Genomic DNA, 6,000 nt, shown 5'->3' with positions numbered 1-6,000 from the left:
TTTGTTCTGGGACATTCACTCAACAAACTCTCTTTTTCTTGGGTCATTCAATCAATCAACTCACTTGTTTATGCGCCATTCACTCAACAAACCCACTTTTTTATGCGTCATTCACTCAACAAACTCACTTTGTTATGCGCCATTCACTCAACAAACTCACTTTTTTATGCGCCATTCACTCAACAAACTCACTTTTTTATGCGCCATACACTCAACAAACTCATTTTTTATGCGCCTACACTCAACAAACTCAATTTTTTGTGGGCTATTCACTCAACAAACTCACTTTTTATTGCGCCATACACTCAACAAACTCACTTTTTTATGCGCCATTCACTCAATAAACTCACTTTTTTATGCGCCATAAACTCAAGAAACTCATTTTTTTATGCGCCATTCACTCAACAAACTCATTTTTTTTTGCGTCATTCACTCAACAAACTCACTTTTTTATGCGCCATACACTCAACAAACTCACTTTTTTATGGGCTATTCACTCAACAAACTCACTTTTTTAAGCGTCATTCACTCAACAAACTCACTTTTTTATGCGTCATACACTCAACAAACTCACTTTTTTATGCGCCATTCACTCAACAAACTCACTTTTTTATGCGCCACACACTCAACAAACTCACTTTTTTATGCGTCATTCACTCAACAAACTCACTTTTTTATGCGTCATTCATTCAACAAACTCACTTTTTTATGCGTCATACACTCAACAAACTCACTTTTTTATGCGCCATTCACTCAACAAACTCACTTTTTTATGCGACATACACTCAACAAACTTACTTTTTTATGCGCCATTCACTCAAAAAACTCACTTTTTTATGCGCCATACACTCAACAAACTTTCTTTTTTATGGGCTATTCACTCAACAAACTCACTTTTTTATGCGTCATTCACTCAACGAACTCACTTTTTAATGGGCCATTCACTCAACAAACTCACTTTTTTATGCGCCATTCACTCAACAAACTCACTTTTATATGCACCATTCACTCAACAAACTCACTTTTTTATGCGCAATACACTCAACAAACTCACTTTTTTATGCGTCATTCACTCAACAAACTCACTTTTTTATGCCCCATTCACTCAAAAAACTCACTTTTTAATGCGCCATTCACTCAACAAACTCACTTTTTTATGCGCCATTCACTCAACAAACTCATTTTTTATGCGCCATTCACTCAACAAACTCACTTTTTTATGCGCCATACACTCAACAAACTCACTTTTTTATGCGCCTACACTCAACAAACTCACTTTTTTATGGGTCATTCACTCAACAAACTCACTTTTTTATGAGTCATTCACTAAACCAACTCACTTTTTAATGCGCCATACACTCAACAAACTCACTTTGTTCTGGGTCATTTTCTCAACAAATTCACTTTTTTATGCGCCATTCACTCAACAAACTCACTTTTTTATGCGCCATACACTCAACAAACTCACTTTTTTATGCGCCATACACTCAACAAACTCACTTTTTTATGCGCCTACACTCATCACACACACTTTTTTATGCGTCATTCACTCAACAAACTCACTTTAGATTTTCAGTGATTCGCGGGCCGCAAAGTTGAGAATAAAAAATATACCTCAACATGTAAATAAAATACTGTCAAATTATTATTGTTCATTATGATGAGTCCCACCTCTTTCCCCAACATAGCTTTGAGAAGGACGGAAGTATCTTTACGATACTATTACTCTGATAGGTATATTAAAATATTTTGTACGAGCAAGTGGTGGCATCGGAAAACTCTCAGAGGAACTGTCCGAGTCATACACACACCCAAGATGACCAACATAGTTTCATCAAGAAAAAACGGGTCATACTTCATCGAATACAATGGTATTCCCTAGCATCCTTTACGTAGCCCGCCAACAACCATTAAAGGGATCTGGCGCGCCACTTATCAGGACACAACTGCGACATGCATATTGCCAGTTCCACTAGTGCCAATGATTGGCTCTAGGGCACTACCTTCCGAAGCAGGTGAACCTAATTTATTGTATGTGGAATTCGCCACTTACAATCATCAATGAGTGAATCCTGTTGTGACCTCCCAGACCGTGTGCAAACTGTTAATTACCCCAAATAGATCCCGAATATCCACTTGTACGCGCGCGTGTCTCAAACCTATGTTGAATCTTTCTTATACTTTTTCTAATTTTAATTATAGTATATAAAGAAAAATCTTATCAGCATCATAAAGATCTTGATGACAACTGCAGTACACAATTTAATAATGACATGAGACATCTACACATATTTCATTGTTAAACAAATTGAATTTTGGGCCGATCTGGTGGTACAGTCGTCAACTTGCACGACTTAACAACATGCCCGTCATGGGTTCAAGCCCCAAATAGACCGTGCTCCCATACGTAGGCTGGCTATCCTGCTATAGTAACAATAAGTCACTGAAAGCCAGCTCACTTCACTAGTGGGTACAGGCAGGCCTTGACCGACAACGGTTGTTGTGCTAATGGAAGAAGATGAAGAAGAAACAAATTGACTTTTTGTACTCCTTGCTTCAAATCTGGAAACGTTCCTTATTTAAAAATGTGTGATTTTTAGTTTTCATTGTGCTCTTAAAAAAATGTGTAATATACTTTTAAAGTCACATGCTATTTCTTTTATCCTTATTATTGAAATAGGAAATTTTTCATATGTCGCGTTCTCACACGGCAGTTCTGTTAGAAAATATCGCTCAACCCTACTTTTTCACTGAGGTAGGGGAAATCTAGCTGCCTGTTCTGAGCTATCCATTGCTCGATGCATAACAAATAATATGTGCCTGCAATTTTTTGACAGTTTAAGAGAAAAATTGTAATAAATCGTGTTTTAAACATTAGTTTTTGCTAATTTCCAAGTCCCAAATGTTCTGGTGGTATATTCATTTCTTATAACAAGAACCCGTTGTTTATGAATAATTTTTTTTTTAAATACGATAATTTTATACGACGCAAATAGTAAGAACAGATTTTTGGTTTGCAGTGCTTACAGCACTTTTCAAAATATTCTCGCGGGCCGCATTTATTATCTACGTGGGCCGCATGCGGCTCGCGGGCCGCCAGTTTGACATACCTGAGTCTAGGCGATCATAAAACCTTTCGGACGTTGGAGTTTAGAGGGCTTACCTTGGGTAGGAGGACACAAGTAAACTCCTTAAATGAGTAGTCGATAGATGATGGATAGGCTTAGTCCTATCCTGACTATCCGAACAAATCTGACCTGCCATGATCGGAGTTGGTTTTATTTATACTCAAAAGAAGTTAAAGGTCGGAAAGTTATCGTTTTCGCTAAGCTAGTTACGTTTGTTTTTTATTGACAGGAACGATGGTTCTAAACCAGGGGTCTCCAAACTTTTCAGTTCGCGTGCCGCATTGCTTCACAATCAACTTTTTGAGGACCATTTTGACGCTACCTTTAGAATGGGTGGAAGTTCAAATTTTGTTTTAATAAGAAAATACTAGCAAAATACATAAAATTTCTGGAGCTTTCTTTTATTGAATCTTGATTTTCGTCTTCCAGAATTAAAAATAAATAAATTTTGATTGGTTAGTCAGAAAAGAAAGCTATTTAATTTAACCTTCACTCAGTCATCGCGAGCCGCATTAAAGACTATTGAGGGCCGCATGCGGCCCGCGGGCCGTAGTTTGGAGACCCCTGTGGAAAGAAAATATCCTACTTTACAGTTTCCAGCTCGTGTTTCATAGTACGGACGATTTGATTTAAAATCGTCATCGTGAGCATAACATGAAAACAATATTTGCTTTTACGTTGGTGTTTACCTTTACATTGAATACTGAAGTACCGTCTTGCTTCGAATTACGGCCACTTCATTTTCAATCGGTCAGAGCGATAACTTCTTGTACGCGGGAAAAACAATATTTTCATTCGAAAGTAACTGGAAATATAGGTTGGAGACCACTGCTTTAGATCAGCTGCTTTCTAAATGATCGTGCGTTGAGGGCCAGGAGAATGCATTTTTTACACATACATTATTATATTATTACAGTTAATACACAAAATAACTGGTTTATGATATTAAACAATACGTTTGGTTATATTGTTGTTTTTCTTAAATTATTAAAGCATCCAAGCAAGTTTCAAAATCATTTTATTAAATTACAATTACTAAATTGATTGTAAAGATTCTTCAATCAGAGTCAGCAGCATACTGTGCAAAAGTCATAAAAAGTTCCATACAATTAAGCAAAACCGCAATATCGCTTCTTAATGTACCCTTCCTTCCATGTTGCAAATTGTTTTCAGGATATATCTGAAGATGGTACAAAAACCTTAACAGCTGAAAAATTATCGAGACAAACGTACAATCGTTCAGTACTATTATGAGGCCACAGACAAGTAAGGCCAGCTTAGACAAATTGATAGCGCATTCTTTAAAATAAAGCTCCTAGAAAATCGCTGCATCCTTAAAAAGCAATAGTGTGCAACCATTGTTCTCGTAAAATCAACAGTCAGGTTTTTATGGAATTATACATTCTATTTTCTAATTTCTCCTCAAATTTGACCATTTTGATTGGTCCGACAATCCATGTTATGATGGTCAAATTTGGAACAGCTAATATTCGATATGAATTGTCATATTAAAATATGTTTAGTTTAATTTTTAATTAATGGATCTTCCTATCTTTCAAAATCGCGCAAATATTTTCTCGGGCCTGACTGCATATTGTGGCGGGCCGGACTTTGCCGACCGCTGCCGACAGCTTAATTAGTTCAAACTTTACGCGATCATTCATATCGATTTTTTTCTTTCCGTCGACGCTTGCAAATTTGACCCAAACCCTTGAACAGCTTACCTTTCCACCATCACTTCGTCCCGTCCATAATTTTGACTGGGGCCCAAAGGTTAGCTGGGGCACGAGTTCTTAGTTTTTGCATGATAACATAGACAAAGGCCAAATTAAGAGCGCACACATCGACATCAGAATCGATTCTTGAATAAAACCTCAACAGATAAAAAGAGCGTACTTGGTGTCAGCCAATTTTTCTTGCTAATTTCTCCAGCTACGAACCGTTGTGTTAAGATCGGTTTCGGAGCCTCTTAATGTCGTATGTGCATGTAGTTTGCGTGAGGCATCTCTTGTAACGGATTTTCGCTTTAACCAACTAGTGCGTAACGTTCATGGAATGCATCCGACACTTTGGACCAACGATGATGAAATGATATTGTTTTGAGCTGTGGGCATGTATCGCAGCGTTCTGCGCTTCGAACTAAGGTAAAAATATTGCACATGTTATAAAGGCAAATGTTTTCTGCTTCTGATAAATAAAATAAATATGCTTCTGATAGGTCTGGTAGTTATAGTAAATCTGATTGTAAACATAACCCCGGGGGGAAAATGGGGGTATATTGGGTTGACAACACCGAATGGAAGGGGCCCTCAATCGACGGGATCATCAACGAGGCCCCAAATGACCGAGGCAATGGAGATTGTTCTTCATATTAGGCTGTGTATGACTGTATGTAGATGCAGCTGTAACGGTTTTTGGTCTTGTTGTATTCGCAAAATTGAAATAGTCGATAAAAACCATATATAAATGAACCTGGTCCATAGGTTCCTTGAGTATTTTTATACCCTTCCCCCCATCCTTCTAACTGAAACCTTTCCCATTTCCTCTTCTCTTCGGTCCACAAACTTGATGTGTTCGATTAAGGCCAAGGATGAAAATTTTAGTTTTTGCATTAAAAGACACACACAATCCATTATCCTAGGCCAGGAATGTGAATGCCATTTTTCGTGTGAAACAGCTGTCTGCTTAAGGCACACAATCGCAAAGCGGTAGCAGGGGGCCCGTATACAAGAACTAGAGATGGGTTCGCCGGATCGCACCCACGGTTCCGCTCCGATTCCGGCAAGTATGATTCCGATTCCGACTCCAGAGAAACGGAATCGCTAGTTCCACCGGAATCGTCCGGAATCGCCCGGAATCGTCTGGAATCGTC

Source organism: Anopheles merus, chromosome X, assembly GCF_017562075.2.
Source record: "Anopheles merus strain MAF chromosome X, AmerM5.1, whole genome shotgun sequence".
In the NCBI taxonomy this organism is placed as follows: Eukaryota; Metazoa; Arthropoda; class Insecta; order Diptera; family Culicidae; genus Anopheles; species Anopheles merus.
The sequence above is the reverse complement of the archived record's forward strand: the minus strand, read 5'-3'. Positions refer to the sequence as shown.